This window comes from Lepidochelys olivacea, assembly GCF_965140295.1.
Source record: "Lepidochelys olivacea isolate rLepOli2 genome assembly, chromosome: 3".
Classification (NCBI taxonomy): domain Eukaryota; kingdom Metazoa; phylum Chordata; order Testudines; family Cheloniidae; genus Lepidochelys; species Lepidochelys olivacea.
The window spans coordinates 114,006,045-114,032,493 of NC_140413.1; the positions used below are offsets into that span (position 1 = coordinate 114,006,045).

Consider the following 26,449-nt stretch of genomic DNA (forward strand, 5'->3'; position numbering starts at 1 on the left):
CGGGTTTTCTCACCCTCCACCCCCCCCCCACACAAACTCACTCTCCTGCTGGTAATAGCCCATCCAAAATGACAACTCTCTTCACAATGTGCATGATAATCAAGGTGGGCCATTTCCAGCACAAATCCAGGTTTTCTCACCCTCCCACCCCCATACACACACAAACTCACTCTCCTGCTGGTAATAGCTCATCCAAAGTGACCACTCTCCCTACAATGTGCATGGTAATCAAGGTGGGTCATGTCCAGCACAAATCCAGGCTTTCTTACCCCCCCCCCTTTTTTTTTTCCCGGGGACACACACACACACACACAAACTCACTCTCCTGCTGGCAATAGCTCATCCAAACTGACCACTCTCCAAGTTTAAATCCAAGTTTAACTAGAACGTCGGGGGGGGGGGGGTTAGGAAAAAACAAGGGGAAATAGGCTACCTTGCATAATGACTTAGCCACTCCCAGTCTCTATTTAAGCCTAAATTAATAGTATCCAATTTGCAAATGAATTCCAATTCAGCAGTTTCTCGCTGGAGTCTGGATTTGAAGTTTTTTTGTTTTAAGATAGCGACCTTCATGTCTGTGATTGCGTGACCAGAGAGATTGAAGTGTTCTCCGACTGGTTTATGAATGTTATAATTCTTGACATCTGATTTGTGTCCATTTATTCTTTTACGTAGAGACTGTCCAGTTTGACCAATGTAAATGGCAGAGGGGCATTGCTGGCACATGATGGCATATATCACATTGGTGGATGTGCAGGTGAACGAGCCTCTGATAGTGTGGCTGATGTTATTAGGCCCTGTGATGGTGTCCCCTGAATAGATATGTGGGCACAGTTGGCAACGGGCTTTGTTGCAAGGATAAGTTCCTGGGTTAGTGGTTCTGTTGTGTGGTATGTGGTTGTTGGTGAGTATTTGCTTCAGGTTGCGGGGCTGTCTGTAGGCAAGGACTGGCCTGTCTCCCAAGATTTGTGAGAGTGTTGGGTCATCCTATAGGATAGGTTGTAGATCCTTAATAATGCGTTGGAGGGGTTTTAGTTGGGGGGCTGAAGGTGACGGCTAGTGGCATTCTGTTATTTTCTTTGTTAGACCTGTCCTGTAGTAGGTGACTTCTGGGAACTCTTCTGGCTCTATCAATCTGTTTCTTCACTTCCGCAGGTGGGTATTGTAGTTGTAAGAAAGCTTGACAGAGATCTTGTAGGTGTTTGTCTCTGTCTGAGGGGTTGGAGCAAATGCGGTTGTATCGCAGAGCTTGGCTGTAGACGATGGATCGTGTGGTGTGGTCAGGGTGAAAGCTGGAGGCATGTAGGTAGGAATAGCGGTCAGTAGGTTTCCGGTATAGGGTGGTGTTTATGTGACCATTGTTTATTAGCATTGTAGTGTCCAGGAAGTGGATCTCTTGTGTGGACTGGACCAGGCTGAGGTTGATGGTGGGATGGAAGTTGTTGAAATCATGGTGGAATTCCTCAAGGGCTTCTTTTCCATGGGTCCAGATGATGAAGATGTCATCAATATAGTGCAAATAGAGTAGGAGCTTTAGGGGACGAGAGCTGAGGAAGCGTTGTTCTAAATCAGCCATAAAAATGTTGGCATACTGTGGGGCCATGCGGGTACCCATAGCAGTGCCGCTGATCTGAAGGTATACATTGTCCCCAAATGTAAAATAGTTATGGGTAAGGACAAAGTCACAAAGTTCAGCCACCAGGTTAGCCATGACATTATCAGGGATAGTGTTCTTGACGGCTTGTAGTCCATCTTTGTGTGGAATGTTGGTGTAGAGGGCTTCTACATCCATAGTGGCCAGGATGGTGTTATTAGGAAGATCACCGATGGATCATTGTGAAGAGAGTTGTCACTTTGGATGGGCTATTACCAGCAGGAGAGTGAGTTTGTGTGTGGGGGGGTGGAGGGTGAGAAAACCTAGATTTGTGCTGGAAATGGCCCAACTTGATGATCACTTTAGATAAGCTATTACCAGCAGGACAGTGGGGTGGGAGGAGGTATTGTTTCATGATCTCTGTGTGTATATAATGTCTGCTGCAGTTTCCACGGTATGCATCCGATGAAGTGAGCTGTAGCTCACAAAAGCTCATGCTCAAATAAATTGGTTAGTCTCTAAGGTGCCACAAGTACTCCTTTTCTTCTGAAGTTAATTATGGTGAAGGGTTAGTAAGTTCTTGAGGGGTGTGTAAGTTACTATAACTGAGCCTACCTGTCAACTTCTTAAGAAGAAGAAGAAAATTAGCAAGCTGTAGCATCCAGAGTTTGGGTTATTGCCTGTTATCTGTCCAAAACCAAAAGAAATTGATTTATTTTATAGCTAGTAACAGACAAACCATGAATAAAACACACTGAAAATGTTTTATGAAGCAATCTTCCCATAAAATAACTTCATATGTGTCTCTCCCTTGTCTTTCCTTTTTTATTCTCCATTTTTCTTTGTAGATGCTGATGCATCTTTTTTTTGTCTCCTCCTGTTATCTGTATCTTTTTCCTTGAGGGTAATTTTAACATTTTGTTTCCTCCACATTTTTTTAGTTTGACCTATTTACCTTCAGTGCAGTGTTTTCCCCAGGAATTGAAATTAAGGGGGATGTTCAAATTTACGGGGGGGGGGGGGAATGTCAGCGCCAATGAGGGGTGAGACCGGGAGGGTGAAGGTGGGATCTGTGGCACCATAGTAAAAACTGAAAAATATTTCATGACCATTTTATTAGTTTTAACTCATGTTTTAAAAATCATCACACAAATTAAAGCTGGCTACCAAGCCTTCTATGAAGCACTACATCTATATCCTTCTTGGTTTCTTGTAATAATTTTGCTCAACTCTGTTAATGAACTTCTTGAATGCAGTGCATTCATCTTTGGTGGCTTCTTGTATGTCCGGTACTTCCATTCCTTCAATTGATATGGTCATTAGATCATGATCAGGCAGAAGGCAACTTCTTTCAGAACGCAAAATTCTACTCAATGAGGCAAAAGAACGCTCAACTGTAGCTGTTGTGACTGGGAGTACCAAGAGATGAATTCATACTTCTTTCATCCCAGGAAATATACCACAAAGATTGGGTCAAGCCACTAGTGATGATAAAAAAGTTGAAGGCAAATCTTCATTCATTAGTCGTATGATATTCCACTCTGTGTTCAAATTCTCTAGTCTGTCCTAAGCACATGGCAGCCCCATTGCTGGTAGTGCCTCACTCCACTCAACTGTCGGTGTTTTATAGGACAGGGATCTGTAAAAGCTACGTAGAGGTTGAGTAGAATCTAGAAGTCGCTGTTGTAGATTTTCAAGAATCAAGTCTGTGTACTTTTTCAGTTGTCTTAACAAACACTTCTTGTCCTCTTCACTTAAGGATTCAATATAAATGCCTTCATTAGTCAACTTCAGGTCCGAAGTCTTTGCTTCTTCCAGTATATTTTCAATGGATAGCTCTCTGATTGATCCAAATGTAGCTTCTATTGCTGGACAAAGATCTACTACTGTTTTATCAAAAAAGAAAAGGAGTACTTGTGGCACCTTGGAGACTAAGAAATTTATTTGAGCATAAGCTTTCGTGAGCTACAGCTCACTTCATCGGATGAATGGTGCATCCGATGAAGTGAGCTGTAGCTCACGAAAGCTTATGCTCAAATAAATTTCTTAGTCTCCAAGGTGCCACAAGTACTCCTTTTCTTTTTGCGAATAGAGACTAACACAGCTGCTACTCTGAATACTGTTTTAGCAGATGCCTGGATGGCATTGTTTAATGACCCAAGTGGTTTCAACAGTAGACTTACAAGAGAGAGAATGGCAATAGTCTTCTCTGAACATAGTAGCAAAAGTAATCCACCAGCCTCACTACTTAGATCCATCCCATCTTGGTAGATACTTTCCAAAGCCAGTAATAATGGCTGGAGTGATTAAGACAACAGCCAAGGATCGCTCATGAGAAAGCCAGAGGGTTTTCCCAGGTTGGACTAATTTGAACTTCAATCCCAGTGTATCTTCTATATTTTCCAAGATATTCAGTCTTTTTGGATTCTTGCTGAAAAAAGAATATAATGAAGACATTAAATTTATAGCTTTTTAAATGTCTTTTGAAGAGTCTGCAGCTTGTACTAGCACTAGTTGGAGTAGATGGCCTCTGCAGTGTGTATAGGAGAGATTAGGGTTACACTTTTCTCTGAGCAAAGCTTGTACTCCACCATGTCTTCTAGAGAAGTTTGCAGCTCCATGAAATTCACAAGCAGCCATCTGTTTGGGGTCCAATTGACAAGCATTTAACTCTTCTAAGATGTAGGTTGTCACAGATGCAGCCAATGTGTCTTCTATAACTTGAACATCTAGAAATGCATCTACTGGCCTACCACTGACATGAAGTTAACGTACACAATGACTTAATACTTGATGCCCATTTGCATCAGTGCATTCATCAGCCATGTATGCAAATTTTTTTTGTGGTGAGAGTTCTTCACTTTTTCAACAGTTGAGTCTTTCACTGTTGCACCACATGCGTCTAGCCAGTCAGTTGAGTTTCTTGCAGAAAGATAGTGAGCATTTGCTGGTCTTGTTCAGAACCAGTATTCAACTTCAGGATGAACAAGTGATAATGCAGTTAACATTGGCCTCCAGTTTGTATATGTGGTATCTCTTGCTTAAATAGAAAGTATGATGCCATAGCCATGTTTGTTCACATGAACTATGTTGTGTCTCCAGCATTCTTAACAGCTTCATTAACACTCACCGGTGTTGTCCTTGGTCAATGGAAACTCACAGTTCAGCGGTGCTTGCACATGAATTCACCTCCCAGATTGGGGGCAAGAAGGCACCTTGCTCATTCCTCCAGCTGCTCACTGTTCGCTCTGGCCACTATTGTTCATTGTGCCACCGTTCACTCCATCACTCTGTTGCCAATGGCCCTGTGCCATCGCCTTCTGCTGCCACCTGCCACTGTGACCTCTGCTAGTTGGTCTCTTGAGGTTCCACCCAGCTCGCGGTGTGTTCAACTGAGCTTTCAGTGGGGGAACCTCAGACTGGACCGTCTCTTCCACAGAAACACTGTCCCACAGCAGGTCTAAGCACTTAAACCTGATTTCAGATGTAGTGGTCACTTAACAAAACAAAAGACTATCCATGGAGCCTAATCAGCTCGTCTTTAAACAGGGGAGAGGGGCAGGTCAAATCATACTTGTGACTCAGGGAGACCATCAACCAAAACACCTGTCCCTACCCTCTCTCTTGATGCCCTCAATCAGCACAGGCTAAGTACAGTTCTACTGCCCTTTACTCATACAATAAGAATAACAACATTTCATTAGCCCTCCACCCTGCATTCAAGTGATTTGTAACCCAACCCCAGCCAAAATCTATCACTTAAGCAACACAGCTCTGTTGCTGGATACCGAGGTAGATTACAATACAATCTGGGCCTGAAGCCTTTCCCACCAGCCCCTAGCTCATCACTAGCTGTCAGGGAGAGCTCATTTAGACTTTGCTTACAAATCATAATTTGAAATTATTAGGTTGGACAACATCACTGAAATGAAGGCATTGACATTGTCATAAAAAACAACAGCTGTATAAGGAAGCTAGTCTATGTTTATACTTTTCAAATCTATTATACTTTTTCAGATACATGTATTTTATCATACACTGTATATGCTTTTAAAGTGTGTATTAATGTTTCAATTTCAATTCAAATTTCCAAACAATCACTAAACTGGCAACACTGCATGTAACTAGTTAAAAAAACTGGGGGGTGGGGAGTATTGGGGAAATTGGGCGGGTATCGTCTTCTCCCCCTCCGCACCCCTTTTCATTTATCTACCGTTCTCTTTCCATTCAAATTTCCTTGGTCCTCTCTCTCTCTCGCTCCCTCTCCCTGTACGGCTACTAAGTCCCAGGTATGCACCAGGACTGTACACAGAAACTGCAATTCCTCTTGCAGGGGTGCCTGGATTCGGGCAGTCAAGTGCCCTTAGCACCTCTCTCTCTGCTCCCTAAGCCGACTTCAGGAGGAGACAGCGGTGGTGGCTACTGCATCTGGTAAAGAGGGACCAGGCCAAGAGCCCAAGCGAAGTGGGAGAAGCACAGAGTGCGAAGGGGGTGTGAGCGTGGCTCTGCCGCTGTGCCCCGCACCGCGAAAGGGGAAAGCACGGGGCAGGCACGAGAGGATGAGGGCTGGAAAAGGTGGAGAGAAGCGGAAGGGGAAATCACTTGCATAACTGCATGAAGTTCGCGTGTTGGACATTTGACAGCGCAGGGCTGCCCTTTCTAACTGGAAACCGGCTGGGGGTCAGCCGGCCACAGGGGGGCTGAGACGCTCCGAGCGCTGCCCGCCTGTGCCAGCCCGACCCTGAGGCAGCCCCGGCCACCCCGGGGCGAGTCGCTCTGGCTCCGGGGGCGGCGCTCGGAGCTAGCGCCGGGGGAGGGGTGCCGGGGTCCACCGCGCCTCGCTGGTTTGTCCTTACACCGCTCCGAGAGCAGGAGCGCCGTGGCTGTAGCTGCGCCCCGGGCCCTGGGGGGGGGGTGACGCCTGGGGGGGCCCTCGTCTCCCAAGCGCTCCCCTCTGGGGCACTTGGCAGCCCCAGGAGCGACCTCCTGTGAGGGAGGGGCCGTGGGGGGGTGCCCCGCCCCCGCGGGCTCTTTCACAGCCAGGCTATTCCCAGCGGCGCACGAGCCGCCGCGCTCTTTCGCCCGAGCGGCCAGGCGCCGCTGCCCCGCCCCCACCGCTCCCGTTAGCACTCGGGGCAGCTCTCGCGGTGTTTGGCGGCCGCCATATTGTGTGACACTATTTTGATTTGGGAGCGCAGCGAGGGGGGGGGACGGGAGCGACGCGGAGCCGGAGCGGTTCCAGCTGAGGACGGGAGCGGCGCCCGCAGACACCCGCCCACCCCGAGCCTCCCGCTTCTCCCGCCCGCGGCGGCGGCAGCTTGGACCTCCCCCCCCCTCCCCTTCCCAGCGGCGGCGCAGCAGCGGCGGCGCGGCTCTGAGGTGTCCCCCCTGCCGGGAGGCGGCGGCGGCTGCTGAGGTGGGGGAGGAGGAGGAGGAGGAGGGTAAGGCAGACCCCGCCGAGGCGGGCCTGGCGGCTGCTCCCCTCCCGGGGGGCAGCTCGGCCCGCAGGCCTGAGAGGGGTTGAGGCTCCTCCCGGGCCAGCCCCTGGCCCGGCTCCCCCGCCAGCCATCAGCGGCCAGGGAAGCTGAGGCCTCTGCACGGGGGAGGGGGCTGTCGGGGGAGGGAGCAGCCCCCAGCGCAGTGTGCGAGACAGGGGCACGGAGCGGCCGCTCCACCGGCCAGGGGGCTGTCGCCCGGCGGGGAAGCCGGGACGGGATGGAAACTATTTCCCTTGGCACGTCTCTGCTGCCTTCCTTGAAGTGGAAGGGATTGGGTCCGTGGGGGAGGGGGGTGCCCCTGTCCCGCATCGGAGTGCGAAGGGGGTGTGAGTGTGGCTCTGCCGGTGTGCCCCGCAACGAGATGCGGGGCATGAGGGAGACCCCGTCCTGCATCTAGCTGTAGAAATTGCTGCCTCCAACCAAAGAAGGAAACGGATTAGCGTTCAAAAGCGCTTGTTTTGGTGTTGGGGGAGAGGTTGATGCCAAATAGCTGACAGGTGTCTGTTTGCTGAGATATTGTGCTGTGTGGGTTTGTGTCCAGAGTGTCAGAGGTGTGATTTGTGTGTGTGCTGTCTACATTGTCTTTGCAGGATTTGGTTGTATTTTCCATATGTAGTATATGTGGGAGGTTAGTTTCCAGTTTTAAAGTTAGTTCAATTGTGAAGAAGAAATTCATGAAATCTTTCTAATAAGAGGGGTTTCTGACAGGGTTGCTTGAGACAGTTTATCTTTTGCCCTGTTATAGGATCCAAATACATTATCGAGAGGTATCTAATATGGAGCTTCATTCATTGAAAGGCATTTAGTAACATTCTAAACAGTAAAAAGAACAGGAGTACTTGTGGCACCTTAGAGACTAACCAATTTATTTGAGCATAAGCTTTCGTAAGTTACAGCTCCCTTCTGAAATTTATTTGAGCATAAGCTTTCCTGAGCTACAGTTCACTTGCATACGATGAAGTGAGCTGTAGCTCACGAAAGCTTATGCTCATGCTCAAATAAATTTTAGTCTCTAAAGTGCCACAAGTACTCCTTTTCTTTTTGGGAATACAGACTAACACGGCTGCTACTCTGAATTCTAAACAGTGAATCGTATTCAGATTTTACACTCCTTGGGCAGGGACCATCTCATGCATTTTTACAGCACCTAAGACGTGATGAATGTCACTAGGCAGTACTCTAATATTACTACTAGAAGTCCTGGCTTTGTTCTGTAGAACACACTTAAGGTGTCAAATGCCTATTTTAACCATCTTAGACAAAATGGGTGGTGGCTTGAGGGTTGCCAGAAGCTGTGAATTGGTGACAGGGGATGGATCACTTGATGGTTAGCTGTTCTGTTCATTTCCTCTGGGGAACCTAGCATTGGCCACTGTGGGAAGACAGGATACTGGGCTAGATGGACCTTTGGTCTGAGCCAGTATGGCCGTTCTTTTGATAGACTAGATAAAATAATGTTGTCATTTCCAAACTTTGGCTTTGAAAAGAATATACTGTACACAGTTTTTAGCAAATTCAGTTTGGGGATATATTTGGTATTGAATTAATAAATACAGAATCACTGTATTAGAGTGTGCTACATCATGCTTTTGGATTCTGTATAAACTAAACTTAAGCCTCACCTATACTGGGAATTGACTATATTTTCAGCAATCTGGAACCAGTGTGCACTAATCATTGGCCACCATTTGCTGAAATAAGTGTTAATCGCCAGTGTAGACAAGGTCAAAAATAGTAATTTATTGGAGGAGCAAGTATATTTAAATGCATTTATTTTTTATCTGGATCACCTGTAGAATGCTTTGATTCTGGGGCTTGACAAATCCAGTCTCTTGTGTGCTGTTGGCAAATGTAATGCTTCCCTTGACACACTACACTTGAAAGATTAGACCTATGTCATCAATTTCCATTAATTTAAAGAGTTGTTACTTTTGATAACAACCAATGAAGAGGTTAAACTACCCAGTACTGTCATCTCAAGTCTGTGGGGTCCTAAACTACAACAGAATGAAAACTGAACTGCTTCTTGTCCATTTTCTCTGTCAGGCATAGGGTTCTGAATAGCAGCAGTGAAAACTGACAAGAATTGGGCCAATTTCATGCTGCTACTTCATGGGAGATCTAGAATAGTAAAAGAAGCAGGCACTGAAGCTGTAGGGATGACCCAAAACAAAAGAGCCCCCTTCATCTCATAGCAGCCAGAAGCTTGGGTCATGCTAGAGCAGAAGAGAAACATTCTCTGTCATACCAATTTCAGAGTAGCAGCCGTGTTAGTCTGTATCCATAAAAAGAAAAGGAGTACTAGTCTCTAAGGTGCCACAAGTACTCCTTTTCTTTTGTCATACCAATGAAGAGGGTGGAGGAAGGGGCAGTGTAGCAGAAACATTCCTCACGCCAGTTTTTAAAGACACTAGGGTGGAGCTAGGGGAATATGAAGAGAATAATGTTCTTCCTTTCCAGCAGCCAGATAAGTCCAGAAAGAGGGCAAGGGGATTTGAAATTTACTACATCTACAATCTGGAGGTTGATATAAAAGATAGTTTCTGAACCGGGTCGAGAGACAGCACCCTGGTAGGAATCCCAGCACCCTATTCCTTTCCAGCTTAGTAGATGACTAGTACATTTTTCAAGACCCATTGAGTTAAATTTGTCATTTATTCAACAGATTATTCTTGGCTAATCTTTATATTTTATATGCTAATAAGTTTTAAAAGCTTTTGGCAAACTACTTGTGTATGAGAATATAAGTATTCAAATTGCAAAACAAGGTTGCTTTTTACCCTGTCGAAAATTCCTCTCTGGTACTATGAGCATTTATGGTTGGAAACATTGGAAGAAATAAGTCTGTCAGGTATGATCTAGAGCTTCTGAGATAAGTATAACCTTAAGACTGAGAGATCACAGTGCTTTTTTTTGTTCTTGAGCTAGTACAAACAGAATATTGAGTGCTGTTGGTGTTTTTACAGGAAATAGAACAAAAATTCCAATGATTCAGAACTTGTAGGTGTTTTAAAAAAGTTTTATACTTAAAGTTAAAATAATAAAGTGATCAAAAATGAAAGTTAAGCTGATTCCAGTGGCATATACTGTTTTCACAAGATTTTTCTTTTCAGTTGTGTGTTGGAATTATCTTTCGTTTAAAAGTGTACACTTCCTATTTAAAAAGAACAGGAGTACTTGCGGCACCTTAGAGACTAGCAAATTTATTTGAGCGTACGCTTTCGTGAGCTACAGCTCATTTCATCCATCCGATGAAGTGAGCTGTAGCTCACGAAAGCTTATGCTCAAATAAATTTGCTAGTCTCTAAGGTGCCGCAAGTACTCCTGTTCTTTTTGCGGATACAGACTAACACGGCTGCTACTCTTAAACTTCCTATTTAGAGACTTGACAGGACAGATCCTAAAAAACCTCTTGGGTCATAGTTGGTAAACCAGTCCTGATTAGATGTTATATTCCTAAATGCTGCTTTTTAAATACCCTGTGGCATAGGGAGTAAGCCATCCAATTCTCCACCTGATGTTGGTTTTTGAGTATTGATTCTGATTGGTGGCATTAAGATGATATTTAGAATTGTAGGACTGGAAGGAATCTTGAGAGGTCATCTAGTTCAGTCCCCTGCACTCATGGCTGAACTAAGTATTATCTAGAAGACCATCCCTGACAGGTGGTGTCTAACCTGCTCTTAAAAATCTCCAATGATGGAGATTCTACAACCTTCCTAGGCAATTTATTCCGGTGCTTAACCGTCCTGACAGGAAGTTTTCCTAATGTCCAACCTAAACAGCCCTATTTCATTAAAATAGTACTTAGGTTTGATCTTTCTTGGGAGGGTGAAGAGAAGAAACCAAACCATGAAAAATGTCAATCTTGTCTTGGGCTAATGGTATTTGTAGGTCTGCCTTTCTTGAATGCTTTTAGTAGAATTAGGAGATGTCTTTAACTATATTCAGCTGAGTCAGTGAACTCTAATTGCAGTGCAGAAAATACGCAAGCAAGTATACAAATGGTCACTAACCATTCTTTCTAAGCATATGTTATGGTCAGCGCTGGGTGTCACTTATTCTGTTATACCACATTGTAGTCAACTAGGGCTAAATTACTTAACACGATTGATTTGGTGAAACCTGACCATGCAGTGTGTTTATGGTCTTGTGGTATTTCTGGAACTTTGTGTGTCCACTGTTGAATGAAATGTGTTTCTAGTCAAAGAACAGTAAACTCATCTTAAGAGATTTTGTCTTTTTAGAAAATTTTAGAAATTGAGATGGGAAGCAACCATATTATACACTTCATCTTGCTGGCAGAGCAAGCACTCCAGTATAATGTGCTCAGTAGTTTATTTTAGTTAGAAACTTATAGTACTTTTCAGTGACAGAGCAAAAACACTTCATTTTTAGAAAAATATTGTGCATTATCAGTTTTTTTAGCAGTATGGAAAATGTGCATCTCCTTTATATTTAGAGCATAGATGAAGATCAAATTTCACTTTCTTTAATGAGCAGTTTAAAACTTGCTCAAATCCTAGTAGCAACATGTGTGGAATTTAATTTTTCACTTGTCTAACTTCAGGAAAATTAATGTTTCAGAATGGACAGCATTTCTGCTGTGCTTAGTAGCTAATGTATAAGAGCTTTGATTTAGGAGTAGAAATTAATATAAAATACTTCAAAGAAAGTTGTGTATCAAACTGGCAGAGTAAAGTTAGAGCTCTAAAAATCTGTTAAATATAATCAGTTACTGTATTGCTCAATTTGCTTTTGTTTACAAAAAGAAAACTACAAGAATTATCAAACTAGTTTCTATACCTATCGGCTTAGATACTTGTATGGCCTCCATCACTCAAAATATTAGTGCCTACCCAAGTATTTTAAAAATAGAAATAACAAAGAAATAAACTTATGTAAGCTTAGAATTCAATCTCAGCTTTCTCATTTAGTTCAATCTTAGAATATATTGATCTATTTGCAGATCTATTTTACAGAAAACAAGTTTTTCAGTAAATGACTGTAAATGCTGAAAAGCTTAGCACTGCAGGCATTTTGGGGCACTTGTCTAGGAGCTGATTTATGTGTACTTTCCCAACATCCTTGTATTTGTGAAATATTTCAATAGTAGTGCAAAGCTGATAAGTGAGGATGCAGACATTAGAGATTTCTTTGTTGGTGTGTAAAAATACTTATCACTTATCTACACTGCTGTTTTTGAGAGCAGTCTTTCACAGATGACTGTTCCAAACCAGTCCTTGGAATCATTGTTATAAATTTGTATACCAATTCCTAAATAATTCTCTAATCTAAGAAATGGGTCACCAGCCATTGCCAATTCTTTATGTATAGTAAGTTGAAATAGAGCAGCAATTGATACAAGATAAATCCTATAAGTAACCAAACATGAGATATGGAGGTGACCAAACTGTGGTCTCTGAACCTCCAGTGCTCATGTTACACCACTTGCACAGTTTTAAGTAGTGTAGTGGAAATTTTCATATGTGAAATTGGGCACAGTAGTTGACATTCATTTACATACCTTTTCTGTCTCCTGTTCCCATGGGTTAGTAATAGGGCGGAGATGGATCCATCCCAAATCATTTAAAAAGTGTTTGTAGTAGAGTTTTTTGTTGTTGTTGTATTTTAAACCAGAAAAGAAAGAAAGCAGTTTTGTAATAAGAAAATTTCCTGAAGATACAGGCCAGTTCCACTGTTACTCTTGCCCAGAATGTTTGGTCTGCTAACCTAACACTTAAGGTATGGTGTGTTTTCACTGCAGAAAAGATGTTTTCAACTCAAGTTAAAATAGCAGTGAAGACATAGAACCTTGGCTTTTAACTTGGGTTAGCAGCTTGATTTCAACTCCAGGGTCTACTATAAGCTTTAACTCACCACTTTACTAAATCTCAAATGAATTACCAGTTTGCATACTTTCAAATAATGGGCAAAATTGGAACTTTTGTATACTTCAATGAATCATGAAAGAAACATTTTTAACAAAATTATCTGTAAATGTAAGTAATAGGAGAAAGCAATGGGCAAGAACTTGTTGGCAGACACTACCAAGTTTGCCTCAGCAAGTATCAAAGTATCTACTCTTAGTGGATGTTGCTCCCTGCTGGGGAAAATGCTTTCACCATTATTACTCTATATTTGTTGATGAAGAAAGGAAAGAGAGTTGTGTAGTATAAATCTAGTCTCAGGGTCAAGAAAAAAAATGTACATGGGCTATCTGCTCAATCATACAAGGAACAGACCTGAGAGAGCAGCTCTGAAGCAGGGAGTCAAAAAATGCATTTGCTATTGGTGTGTGCAGTTTATGGCTTGGTATAGTGAACCAACACTTACCCCTCTGTCAATCTTCCCTGTCCTACACGTTGGCAGGTTCCAGTGGTGAATGCTTTTTTTGTAAGAGTCTGATCTATAAATCTCCCATTGCATAGTTTGTAATTATTTAGCTGACTTACCCAGTCTCCTGGTATGTCCTTAAAAAGGTATATTTTACCTTTGTCAACTTTTTTTTTAACAACTTCAACAAAAATTGAATGGGATATGAAAACTACACCCTGTAGGAACTAACAGCTTAAACACAAGCTGCAGCCTCTAATTATTAGGAAGAGCGGTCTCATCAGAAGAATAATTCAGAAGGAAATACCACACTTTTTCTGATCAGAGTAAATATTTTTAAAGAAGTTTTGTTATCAATCTGCTGCTTCATGAGCTGTGACTAGTTAATATGCTCAGCCTGATGAGTGACTCTTGTTTTCCTGAAAGTTGTTTTTTACTTACTTATTTGTTTGTTTAAAAAAGCTTTCTACAGGGTCACAAGACCAGGGTTTGAAAAATTTCCCTAACACTAGCTCAACGGCCAAGTCTGTTGGTCCACGTGAAAAAAGTGCATTGCCACTTCCACTGGAAAAACAAACAAAAATGCTCAGGCAATGCAAAGGAATAAGGCACTTGTGCATTATATGTAACTGTAGCATTTGTCAATCAAAAATCTGTTTAATAACCTTTTTTTTAAAAAGTAACTCCCTGCCTCTTGTGCTCTTCTTATACTTTTTTCTGGCTTCATTCCATACACTCTCCTACTATAGGTTATGTAATATTTTGAGTATATAGTGTTACCTCATTTTTCCTTTTCTCTGTATCTTGTGTTCTTTCTTTTCTGTATTGTATTCCGTATTCTCTCCCCAAACTTTGTGTGTTCTTTGTCTCACAATTCTAATGTCTCCTCTGTCTCTTCCTCTGTTGCACCTCTCTCCTCACATTCACATCTCTATACCGTTATGCACCTTCATCCAGTTCATGCACATTTCTCTCTCCTCATTCCTGGTTCTTCCCCCTCTTATTTACCAGTTAAAACAGTAATGGACTTTGATTTCCTCTTTCTGATGAAAGAGCAGTGGTTCCAACCGTTCTGCTCTCCTACTCCCATCTTAAACAAATGGGACTGGCCCCTGGAATGTTCTTTCATGCTCTTCCTTCCTTTTAAAGGAGGAATAGTAGCCCCTATGCAGCCCTACTCCCATGCTTGCTCTCTTCCCGTAGGGGGAGGAAGCTAGGAGTGGCAAAGGCTTTGTTCGCTGGCCTCATTCAGTTCGTTCACCTGCTCCAACTTTTAACTTTCCCTGAACTGGGCAAATGGATTATTTTTTCAAGCCCAGCCCATAGTCTGCCTTAGGCTATACCTCCATGAGGAATCTCAGTGAATCCCCCACCAGTATTGGCACTGATGGAACTCCGAGTGTTGATGAGGCTTCTGTATCTGAATCAGTTTTTAACTTCATTGCTAGATTAAGTTGACAGGATGGTAGGTAGAGGTATTTTTGAAAAATTGTCTGTGTGAAACAGTTGTTTTCAACATTGTCTTATGAAGATGTCTCAAATTAGTATTTCGGTGCTTGTCTCTTCCCACATATTTGTTTTACTTTTGTTTTACTGTAGAAGTTTAAGGGATATTGAGTTTGGCCTTCGGTAAAACAAGGGAAGAGCTTGTGGGTCTCTGAAGATGTATTGGTTTAGGTTGGATGTTAGGAAAAACTTTTTCACTAAGAGGGTGGTGAAGCACTGGAATGGGTTACCAAGGGAGGTGGTGGAATCTCCTTGCTTAGAAGTTTACAAGGTCAGGCTTGACAAAGCCCTGACTGGGATGATTTAGTTGGGGATTGGTCCTGCTTTGATCAGGGGGTTGGACTAGATGATCTTGTGAGGTCCCTTCTAATCCTGATAGTCTGTTTTATTTTGAGCTGTCATGCTAAATGACATTGTGGAAATTATTTTGTATAACATTTTGCAATCAGCCAGAGGCCTTGACTAGGATGGAGCCCCATTGTGCTAGGCACTATACAAACATATAGTAAATAAGTCTCTGCCCCAAAAAGGCTTACAGTCTTGTTGAATAACATCGTCATCCTTTATCCAAAGTATTTATTGGGTGTTGAGGGTAAATAGACTTTAAAATAAAAAGTGGATTTTAAACAGTCACACTACTTAGCTACTAAGCTTTCAGCTGTTGTAATGACTAAATATCATTAGTTCTCCAGTGACCTTAAGCCATATCTACCCAGGGAATTTTTACAAAAAAGCATTACTAATTCCTGTTCGCAGCACTGTTAATAGCATTGGTAGCTGTAATGCAGCTGGCTGTCTGGTAACAGTTTTCAGCAGTGTCTTGACACACTGCTGCCATGTAATCATGCTGAGCGATGTTAACTATGACATAGCCATTTTGGAGTCTGGTTGCACTTCATGTGGTTTCATGTGTAGATAGGGCTTTGGAATAGAAATTAAGGTTGACCAAAAGGTGGTGAATCTTGAGCCGCTCTCCTATGACTTGTCACTGAGAAGCCCTGGGTTGAATTAGGAACTTGACTGACCAGCAAATTTTAAATCTGGTTAAACTGTACTGTTATCTTAGAGGCAGGGCTGGAAGTCAGTGGGGAAGGGAGGAAGTGTGGTGGAACACAGTTCCTTCTTCTTTATAAACAGCAGACTTTGTCTTCATTTCTCAGGCTTGAGGGAGTGCATTTCTCTCAGGGTTCCCCTTTCTTAGTGGCTGGTGAGGTGAGGACTTGCCAAGCAGAGGAATCTGAATTGTGAACAAGAGGAATTGCTATTGCCTGGCTGGGAAATTTCTGGTCCTTCAAGCCTCCTTCCCAGTAGGACGAACAGCAGCATCAACTGATCAGAGACAAAGTCCTTATCTGTCTCTTCTACAAAAGTTCTTTCGATTAACAGGTCCGAGAGGATAGAAGAGCAGACACCAAATCCTTCAGCAGTTCCCTTCCTCTCTCCACATTCCAGAGAGGCAATATTCCAGGATTCCTGTAAAAGTCTATTATCTCCCTCTCCCTTTGATGTCCTGTAGAGAAGTGGATGTGGGGCTAAGTAAATTTAGGTGAGGTAAAAGAATGTAGGTTTACATGGGAACAAGGATATAGGATTAAAACTATCTTGGAGGGGCCAAATGATAATGGAGGAGTGAATTTTAGGGAAATCCAACTCAAAAAAACAAACCAGAAGAGGAGGTAGGGAAAACAGTGGAGTAATAAAAGGAAGATGACGTACAGAAAACTTAGTAGACACTAAATAATACATTTTAAAATTATTGTAGCGTGGTGCTGAAGTATTACAATAAAAATACTCGGTATAAATGTGAGGAGGAGTACATGGTTGTGTGTGGCAGAGAGTTAGGGAGAAATGCACAGTCTCCAGTATTTCTATTGCTAGGATGGGAAAATAACTTGCCCTGAGCCTGCTTTTTTGGTTTCTTTGGTTTCTTTATTAGCCTCTAACTTGCCTCTGAAAACTTACAGACAAATACTAGATAACTTCTTTGTGTTCATAAAATGTCTCTTTTGAACTATCGTAACATTTTCTAAAATGCAGCCAATTATATCTTTTTAAAAAATGGAGGGGAAGGGTGCACAGACCCTCCATTTGTTTGGTTTTTTTGTAGCAATTTCTGTTCTCGATCCCTGTCAAATTGAAATTATAGCATTTATAAGAATTGATGTGTGGAGTATCAGATATGTGCCTCTCCCTTCACAGCAGGGTGCGTACACGCACAATTGCACGCAGTTTGTCTTGCTTGGTTGGCCCTTTGTCTGAACTCCTTTCAGCTACATTTCTTTTTCCCTTTCCCATAGTGCAGCACATCACCACAAGATGATGCAGTGCCACATCACAACATTACTTTGAGACCTGTCACCAAGACCACCAAAACTGGTGAGCTTCGCCTCCTGCTTTTATCTACTTTAACTACTGTTCAGAGGAGTTCTGGAACATGAGCTAATCTGCCTTCTGGCTTATTCATTGACCTTTGAAAATGACAGAAATATTGTAAAGGAAAAAAGCAATATTTTTGTCACACATTTAATTAAAATATTTTAAATATTAGGGCCCTCTTGATTTTTTTTCAATTTGTTGCTGCTACTTAGGAATCTGTTAACTATTGTTGAAGCAGTTTTTCATGAAGTGATCTTTGAAATAGAGGTCTGAGCTGCAGGCTGTCTTAGAAACAGAAGCATTGGGTCAGCGCAAAAAAAAATAAGGTTTCATTTATGGACACTAACTTTTTTCTGGCTTTTTAAGCAGGTTCCTGTAACTCAATGCCTGCTGCAGAGATATTCAGCAGATTAGTAAATAGATGCTCTTGTCAGGCACATGACTGTATCTGATATATGGCTTGAAAAATCTCTTCACTTAGGCTGAATAGGAAGCTTTTCCAGTTGTCTGCCATCAACTTCTGCAGAAAATAAGGTTTCATGTAAAATAAAGTTTCTATTCCTTTCTGGTTACAAAGATAACCTACCAAGTGTGAACCAAAGTTGTGCTGTCTCCTAAGTTTGCAGAAGTCTAATAAGGTGCCTCTGCTCCAATTTGCTTTGCCAAACTACAACAGTGTGATATGAACAAAATCGGTCAGTTTCAAAGCTGCTATTGAGAGCACTAACCGGCGGTGACACTTAAACTGATAACAGTTTTGTGCTGCTGCTGATTTACACAGATTTTTAAACGGTACAAGGGGTAGACACAGAAGCTGTTCACTGAGAGAAGAGGCTAGGTGAGGAGACACTCCTCTGGCATCAGCCAGAAAGTTGAAGGAGAGTAAAGTAATAAAGAATGATACAAGACCCAGTAGCAGCCAGGTCACACTGTAGTTAAGGATGGAAATAGTGCAATCTTTAGGGACTGGAGATGGCTGGGGCATTTCAAATGTATCACTGTGTGTGTTTCACATACAGGGTTCAGGGACTGTATCCTGTAGGATCCCAGCGTTCTTCTCTTTCCCAGCAACAGGGAGGATGGTTGGCTTTTCGTAAGGCATTATTCCTGAATGTTGGTGCCCCACCTTCCATTTCAGAGTAAAATCCTGGCCCCACTGAAATCAATGGGGGTTTTGCAATTTACTTCAGTGCGGCTAGGATTTCACCATGGGTCTCCAGCTTGCTTAGAAGGACATAGCAAATCCCAGGACATTGGGAAATGAGTAGACTGGAATAAGAGAGAAGGAAAGATTTGTAGGATGAGTTAGAAAATAGAAGTACAGTTTGTAAATAGAAATACCTTTTTTTAGGGAAAAGAAAAGACAGTTAAAGCAAGAGGTGTAATAAGTGGGACTAGGTGAAGACATTGAAGTATATTTGCAAACACTCATTAGTATTGAAATGCTTTTTACAGTATTCAACCAGCTTTTCAGCTGGTTACATAATATTTGAGAAAAAAGAACTTGTGGCACCTTAGAGACTAACCAATTTATTTGAGCATAAGCTTTCGTGAGCTACAGCTCACTTCATCGGATGCATACTGTGGAAAGTGTAGAAGATCTTTTTATACACACAAAGCATGAAAAAATACCATAATATTTGAGAGTTAATTACAAGATACTGGTGAAATTCAATGAATAAAAATAGTGCTATTCGATCAGCTATATGAGTTTAATTTTGAAAAAATATGAAGTATACAGTTGATTAACTTGTTAAAACTAAATATAGATTACAAAATGTACAACTATTGTGTCCTTTAAATCGCTGGATAGGGATTGTCTCTGTGCATTGCCTTAGGATCATGGCAGCACAGGTATCCATCCTGGCTAGTAGGTTTGGACTTCAGGTTAGCAGGTATTAAGTGGATTTTTGTCAGACACATACCTAATGCAGGTGTCTAAATACCTTTTAGAAAGGCACACTCTGTCGTGGATATGTTTAAGGTTAATCAAGCCTTATCTGGATTCTAAAATTTGACTTTAGCTCTTTCCTGGCAGAGTAATTGGTGCACTACAATTGTAACAAGATTATACTTAAATTTTTACCTTGACTTTTAGTTTCAAGGAAATTCCCTATAACCTTCAGTATCTGGAAGTCAAACTAACACATAATGGTACGAGCAGAGTTGATGAGGGCTGCAAGCTTCCTTCCTGTTGAAACTGGCCAGCAGACCAATACAAACTGTAGCTTGTGTTTTCTTCAATGCAGATCCAATGGCAACTCTGCAGAATGTGTTTTCCACTGACCAGCAATGAGCAGAAAGTGCTTGCCAACACAAATGAGTATCCTGAAATCTGCAACATTTCTCCACAAAATACAGTTCTCACACTGAAACAGTTATTTAGCCAGAAAAGTAGGCAGAAGGAGTATGCTAGCATGAGTTATTGTAAAACTAGTCTTCTGGTTTTAAGTCTGTTGGGAATCCCAAAGAAATGGCAAAACAATATTTCAGTTTTCTGTCTTGGGGTCCCCAGTGATGCTCCCTGTTTGTGATCAAGGCAAGATATTACTTTAGGTTGTCATGCTAATGACTGTGGTAAAATGCTCTTTGAAGTCAGCAGTTTTAACAATATGATATGTAAACTTTTATATTTCCCAACACGCTAATCTTTCTGAATTTTTTTTTATCATTTCTGACTAGTTCACTTTTTTTTTTAGTTTGGTAGAAGTATAGCATTGTAGCTTTAATTGTGCCTTTTGAATTTAAGGATTGTATGCTTGCTTATATTGAGGATTTTATCATAAATAGGGCTTTATGCTTGATCCCCTTATCTCTACCAAATTTATCAAAAGGCTTTGTATTAGAAGAAATGATAAACTTTTTCCTTTTATCCTTTTGTTCCACAAAAGAGAAGAAAATCTTCTCTTATCATGAAATTATAACATAAGCACAAAGTTTTATTCATACCTTTGTTCTTGCCAGTTTCTGTGGAAAAAGTCCACATCTGCATTTTTAAATTAGCCCGGCCCATAATCCACATTTTAGTATTTTTGCAGGGAAAGCATTACAAAATTGGAATGGGTGAAAATTTGAGTCCTTCTCAAATATGAGGTTAAGTATAATCCTGTGCCACTTTATCTGCATAAAATTGGTCCTATGCTCTTCTAAAAGTTGGACAGATTTTGTTAACTGAGGATGTTTTGGCTTTGTTACATGGTAGTATCCTATATCTGTGTTTCAGTTGTGAAAAGAAAATATCCAGTCCTCCAACTTTACTTGTCTCTCATGAAATTGTTGAGAACTGCCCCATATTTGATCATAAAAATGAAGCTTTTAGCTTTGTATTTTTAGCTTCCTGAAAACATTTGGTGCCTTGCCATAGCTATGACTAGGGGGAAAAAATTTAAAACTTTTTTGTATAAACTAGAGAGAGTAACAAATAGCTAGAATTTCACAATTGTTAATTGTACTTCGATGAAAATCGTTGGAAACTTCAAATTATTTTACAGATATTAATCACCGTGTCTATTTTGAGGTATTTCACAGATGCCTATTACCTTGATATCTATGCATCAGACTTAATTATTTAGAAAACACAAAATTCCTGAAGGTGTAGTGGTGGGGTTTTTTTGGGGGGTTGGGGGGGAGGTGGTTTAACAGTCTCACTATTCTGAAGTGTGTGTGTTGGGGTTTTTCTTGCCAAAAAGAAGGGGAGAAGTTATTACTTGAGAGGTTTTGTTGAAAAGGTTAGGTGACAGGGCCACATGTGTTCCATGATTACATGACTGTAGAATCCACCCCTTACCACAAAATCATGCTCTAGAATCAAAAGTTGCATTTAAAATTACATTTTTAACCCATGTTGCAGAGAGATCCTTCCAAATGGGAAGAGTATAAATTGAAGCATAATTGTCTTTCAGGGGTTTTAAACAACATGGAACAATAGCTGCAAGAGACGTGAACTGCTCACAATTATCACAATAGGGTATTAACTCTCTAGAATCTAGTTATGACAATTTAAACTTTGACATGGTTAGTTATTAGGGCTGTCGATTAATCGCAATAACTCACGTGATTAAAAAAATTAATTGTGATTAATCGAAGTTTTAATTGCACTGTTAAACAATAGCATACCAGTTGAAATTTATTAATATTTTTGGATGTTTTTCTATATTTTCCAATATATTGATTTCAGTTACAACACAGAATACAAAGTATACAGTGCTCACTTTATATTACTTTTGATTACAAATATTTGCACTGTCATTTTTACAGACACAAGGAATAGTATTTTTCAGTTCCCCTGATACAAGTACTGTAGTGCAATCTCTTTAACGGTAAAGTACAAATGTAGATTTGTTTTTGTTACATAACTGCACTCCATAACAAAACAATGTAAAACTTTAGCACCTACAAGTCCACTCAGTCCTACTTCTTGTTCAGCCAATCGCTAAGAGAAACGAGTTTCTTTAGATTTGCGGGAGATAATGCTGCCAGCTTCTTATTTACTTGCCTTATATTTTCTTGCTTGTAAATGGTATCTTCTGAAATACCACTTTCTGATCCTTTTTAACAGAAGAATATGTTCTCATGTGGCAGGTGTTGAAAGGAGAAAAGATGAGTGCCTTCCATGAAAATCTTAGCTCAAGTATTTATAACAAAATTTGATTGGGGCTGAATGGTTCAGTTGAACTTCTTGCCTTATGGCTCAAATTCTGTTTTAAGTCACTGGCAAAAATGAGTGTAGTCTCATCCTAATTCTGGTTTTAAATTCTGGTTTTCCTTTCAGTTTTTGGGGGGATGAGAATTGGGACTCCCATCCTTCGGTATTTTTAAAAGAGGGCAGGAGATTCTAAAGCTTCTCGAGGGAAACATTTCAGGTTTTTCCCTTTTTTGGCTATTTATCCTAGTACTTCCAGTGAAACTAGAATGGCTGTAGTTCCCAAATCCGTATATGGTGTTACATAAACACCTCAGAACTGATAGTATTTTTGAAGCTATTTACCCCTCAATGGAGCTAATTTCTGTGTTAAAGATAATCCCATTTGTGAGTTGGGAAAATACCTGTGTGTACTTCTATATATAAAGACATAGGACTACACTCAGGATTTATGTGATATGGAAACAAGACTCTTTGCATCTCTGTTCCCAGTGGTGGCACACTATAGCATCGCCTGTGCTCTTGCTTAGAATCTTTCCTGTCTCAAGTCCTACCTTGTCTCCATGTGGACAACCCCAGAGAGAATGGGGCCTGGTCTACACTGAAAACTTAAATTAACATAGCCATAGTCCTCAGGGTTGTTTTCTAAAAATAAAAATCCATAGCCCTGAATGTGGATGCTGTGCTGACCTAACCTTTGATGTAGGTGCAGCTATGTCAATGGAAGAATGTTTTCGTCAACCTAGCTGCTGTTTCTCGGGGAGGAGGAGTTTCTATAGTGATGGGAGAAACACCTTCATCTACACTCCAGGGTTACAGCAGCATAGTTATGCTGATATAGTGCACCTGTAGTATAGACGTGATCTGTGTGTGTACCAAGCCAGAGTGTAAATCTACAGCACGCTAGTCTGCTCTATGCTAAGTCACTGTGAGTACAACTACACTGCAATAAAAGATCTGCTGCACAGCCCTGGTTGGCCCATGTCTCTTGACACAGGCTTGGGTTGCAGGGCTAAAAATTGCAGAGTAGACTCTCAGGCTGGAGCCTGGGCTCTGAAACCCTACAAGATGCTGGGGTCTCAAAGCCCTGGTTCCAATCTGAGCCGGAACATCTACACTGTAATTTTTAACCCTGCAGCCCAAACTCTTTAAGCCTGAGTCAGTTGACCCTGGCTCTGAGACTCAATGCCTCAAGTTTTTTGTTTTTTTTTTAAATTTTATTGCAGTGTAGACCTATCCGTATGTGTCTCTGGCTCCTCTGGGATTTTCTATCAACTTTATTTCTGTTTTCTTTGCTTTGTTTTTCTTTTTTTCTGTCTCCCACATACTCTCTTTCGTGTTCTCACACTAAATCATTCTCCTATAACCAGTCCCATGTGCATAGGTGTACAAATGCTTAGACTAGCCTGCCATGGCAACTCTTTGGTGGATGGTGGTGTGGGCAGCTATCCTTACCCAGCTGCCACCTCTTGGACTGAGAGGGAAACTTGAGAGTTAGGTAACTGCCGGGGTTGAGGAAGGAGTGGGAGGCCCAGAGCCTAGGAAGGAACTATCTTGTGCGTGAGGAGTGCGCTTTGAACCTCAAGAAGAGCTGCTCCCTTCCAATTGTGTCCGTTTGAAAGGGGCTAAGGAATCCATAGCGGAGAAGGAGCTGCAACTGTGGCTAGTGAGGGCAGAGATGGTCCTCAGGGAAGAACTAGAGCAACAGGCACATCAGGCTTTCTGCACTAGAGAATTTAGACCAAGAAGCAGTTCCTGTCTGAAAGGTTTCTGCTTTAGAGTAACCTAATACAGAGTGCTAGAGAAAAGGAAAGTTGATAGGCTGGCAAGGTATAGCAGCATTGGACAGATTTGCTGCCTGTGCAATGTGCTGCTGGTCTTGGCAGTAGCTTTCTTATGGTCATCCTGGGCAGAAGTTCAAACCCTTCATACGTTCTTAGCACAGTGAGAGAACGCAGGATCACGCTTAGCTTTTCCATCTTACCCAATCTTTGTTGTCTATTTTTTCTCTGATTTTTTAATCTGTTTTGCTTCCCTTGTGTTAACTTCTAATCCTTTTTAACTGTCTAACTGCCTGTTCCCTCTGTCTCACCGCCATGTGATGCAGCATCTTTGTTTTCTTTAGACCTCCTGTTCCCTAAATCAATTATTAATTTTGCAGTAGCACCTAGAGGCCACAGTGTACTAGGCATTATAAACCATATATAAGAAAATGTTGCTGCCCCAAACAGTTTCCATTGTAAATCAGTGATGTTCACCTGTTTCATCCTGAAGGCAGAACATATTTCAAAACACAAATGGCCACAATTTTACCCTTTCTTAGCTTGCTCAGTGAGCCAAAATTCAGTGTCTCGTTTCCTGCAGGGGGAGAAACTGATGAGTTAGGTAGCTCTTTGCAATCCTGTTTGCTTACAAAAAGTGTACAGTCTGTTTTCCTGAACGTAGTAGAAATCAAAGAGGTGGCAGTTTCTTTGCTCACTATTCCAAGCCTTTTTCCAAAAAGCTCTATTGGCTTTCTCTCAAGACCATGTTACTAGTGTTTTTCTTGCTGTCTCTTGGTTTTCCTGCTGCCTTCTGTCTCCTTCTGAGTTCTGACTCTCTGACCTCCACTCAATTATTCCCACCCTGTTTGTGTGTGCATTCAGACCCCAGAGGAGACCCCTCAGACTGCATGGCTCAACTCCTTCTCCTGTCTGGCTCTGCTGACCTATTGGAGCAGTAGTTTCCATTGTTTCAGCTGTTGATAAACAAGGAGGCATTTAGCCTGAATGGAAGGTGGTTATGTTTGTGACATGGCAAACCAACTAACCTGTGTATGACCCATAACAACTTAATAAGAGGCATTGCAATTGTAATCAGGACAATTCACTTGTGTGGATATTAAAGAATATTAATTAGCCTAGCAATCTCCAACCCATTCGCTTTGTATCGATAAGAATAATTACGAAGTGTATTTGTCTTTTTCCAGGAGCTGGAATACCTAAAGGGGACTGTATTTTAGCTTCTTGTTAACCAGTGTGGTGCTACAGAAGCTCATTTGTTACTAGTTTGGTGAATCTAATTATAGAATAAACCACCAGTTTTTGGGTTGTCTGCCCTTTTTCTTGCAGTGTGCCCTGAATGTGCCATTGTCGGTGGTGGTCCATTCTAAGCACTGGTCACAATATAGACTAGCTTCAGTAAGCTTTTTGACTGCCCACAGATCAGACAGTTTGCCGGGAATAATCCAGCCTGTAGCATAATAAATATTTTGGGGCAAATTCTCTTTCCTGAAACTACCCATAAGTCTTCTGTTGATGATTCCCCTGGCTTGGGTGAGTCCCCAGTAGGTGTAGAGCCAGCGTAGTTGGCTTCTACACTTCCCTTTCCACAGCCTCTGGTGCAGAGGGTATGTTAGGGAGTAAGTAGAGAGAGGTTGCTGTGCTCCTGCTATCTCTATGCTAGGAACACTGTACTAGTGTAGGCAAGGCCATCCTGGGACGAATGCAGCTATACCAGCAAAGCTACGCTTTGTATTAGTGTGGTAAAACCAGTCCTGGAAGTGAAACCAGCTACACTAGGAGCTTTTGTTAGCACACTATCACAGTCAGGGATCACACCTCTCCATACTCCTACAGACTTCGGTCGCATAACTGTCAGTTAGTACAGACTGGCTTTTACCTGATATATGGTCTCTTGGGGACAAGTTAGAGCAGCCCCCAAGCTGTTTTAACCTGATCTCGGTCTGGGGAAGAAAATGAGGCAGCTGTAGTTTAGTGGTTACTTCTCCACTTCTCTTCTACAGTTCTTCTCCCCCAGCCCGGGCAGCCCTGGATAGCTGCGTTGAAAAGGAGAGCCATTCTTTGCTATATCTCCCACAGGTTGGCAGGGAAGTAGACGATGGAGCAGCCCTGCTCTCTTCTCTCTTACTTGAAATGCAGCAAGTAGCCTGCAGTGGCAGCTCTTGGGCAGCTGCAGCAGGGAAGGGACCGCCTCTGCTTGGAGCACTTCTCATTCACCTTGGGTGAATGGGGACTATAAGGGCAGCGGTGGGGGGCAGTGCCCCACCTCTAGCCTTTAGCCACAGGGCTGATTCAAACAACTCAGCTTAAAAATTATAGGATATCGTTCAGGGAACACATTTTCAATTCATAATAGAATTGAAATTTTTTGCTCAATACAGTTGCCTTTTAGGGACACAGGTTAAACACCACTGGTGTCCCCCATCAGTCTTCACTTCCTCAGACTAAACAAACCCACTTTTTCAATCTTTCCTTCTAGGTCATGTTTTATAGATCTTTAATTTTTGTTGCTCTCCTCTGAATTTGCTCCCCAGTTTTTCCACATCTTTCCCAAAGTGTGCTGCCCGGAACTGTACACATGCTACTGGAGTTGAGGCCTTATCAGTGCTGAGTAGAGTGGAAGAATTAATTCCAGCTTACAACACTCATACTAATGCATCCCAGAATGTTGTTTGCTTTTTTTCCCCCAACAGTATTACATTATTAACTCATATTT

General features: G+C 41.8%; 1 protein-coding gene across 9 annotated transcripts in view; it reads left to right on the forward strand.

Annotated features, from left to right (window-relative positions):
- The first annotated feature begins 6,791 nt into the window (after nt 1–6,791).
- The window catches only part of TAB2 (TGF-beta activated kinase 1 (MAP3K7) binding protein 2), a 144,991-nt gene continuing 125,333 nt past the window's right edge, over nt 6,792–26,449 (forward strand). For 4 of the 9 annotated variants that reach the window (XM_084624388.1, XM_084624389.1, XM_084624384.1 and 1 more), the window contains exons 1-2: nt 6,792–7,035; nt 17,232–17,310. The gene's annotated coding sequence lies outside the window, so the exon portion shown is untranslated. The remainder of the gene's footprint in view (nt 7,036–17,231; nt 17,311–26,449) is intronic. The other 5 variants (XM_084624385.1, XM_084624386.1, XM_084624387.1 and 2 more) reach the window with 5 other exon arrangements.